The sequence below is a fragment of the Polistes canadensis genome, unplaced genomic scaffold (genome assembly GCF_001313835.1).
Source record: "Polistes canadensis isolate GaletaPanama2010 unplaced genomic scaffold, ASM131383v1 scaffold_37, whole genome shotgun sequence".
NCBI classification, from domain to species: Eukaryota; Metazoa; Arthropoda; class Insecta; order Hymenoptera; family Vespidae; genus Polistes; species Polistes canadensis.
The window spans coordinates 417,606-418,729 of NW_014569584.1; the positions used below are offsets into that span (position 1 = coordinate 417,606).

At 33.9% G+C, this 1,124-nt stretch overlaps 1 long non-coding RNA gene across 1 annotated transcript; it reads right to left on the bottom strand.

The window, feature by feature from the left end:
• Positions 1-8: 8 nt before the first annotated feature.
• Positions 9-1,061, bottom strand: LOC106784512. The gene is made up of 3 exons (XR_001381424.1): positions 746-1,061; positions 145-648; positions 9-44 (listed from the first exon to the last, which is right to left on the bottom strand). It is a non-coding gene; the product is annotated as an uncharacterized LOC106784512 (long non-coding RNA).
• Positions 1,062-1,124: the final 63 nt, after the last annotated feature.

The window sequence follows — 1,124 nt, forward strand, 5'->3', positions numbered from 1 at the left end:
GATCCATCGAAGAATTCATCCCACATGAAAGTCCGTTGTCATATCTGTAAAATAAAATAGAACAAAATGATAAGTTATATGTAATATGATCCAAAATCATATCAAACAAAAAGGAATAAAATATTAATAAAAATGAATGCTTACAATGCATTCCAATGGGATGCAGCTCAGTGGCATCATGGTGRTGCMTCTCRCGTGAATCTAATAACGCGTTATGAACGAAAATAAGAAACTATAGATGAGTTTCTTATCGCGAAACCGAAATTAAATTATACGACGAACAACACTGAATCTAAYTCGCGTTTAATTTTAATTTATTATGCGCCCGATCACTGACTCTACAACTGCTTCCAAAGACTGCTTTGCACACAGTCAATGCAAGTATCCAAATCTTCATTGATGCACTTACTCTAATACGCGAACAGTCTGTGCGACTGTTTAAAGATAAAAATATAACTTTTTTCGAATAAAGTCTAATGCAGTTACTGCTTTGGTCGCAGTCAATTTAATATGAAATATTTTTAATACAATCGCGTAACACGAACGAATTGCAATTGACGAACGAACGTGCTTCTATAATCCGTGCTTTTAATAATATTTAAACGATATAACAACACTCCCGTATATTGCTTCGCGCACGATTGTAATCTGAAACAGAAATAAAAAACAATACTATTAATATCATTACTATTACTAAAAACCATTAAAATGTTTGTGGAATTATGGAATACAAAAATATACTCACTTCGTGTCTCCATCGATGAATGCACGATGGGTCTCCTACCCTTAGGATGACGATGGGCACACGTCTAAAAAAAGAAACTTACGGAGTTTCATAACCGAGCAAACGAAACTGTCACGTACGACGATTAACACTGATTCTACTTTCCGACTTTTTTATATATTATTTTAACGAAGCAACACACGAGTATTTCATTGCCTACGCGCTCGATTGCAATGATGTTCTGAAACAGAAAAAGAAAAAGAACAATTAATGTCATCGTCGTAATAAAACACCATTGAGGTTATTATAGAAATGTTTGATAGAGAAATATACTTACTTTTAGTCTTCATTGATGACTGCAGGATGGGTTTCCTACCCTTAGGATGACGATGAATAAAAT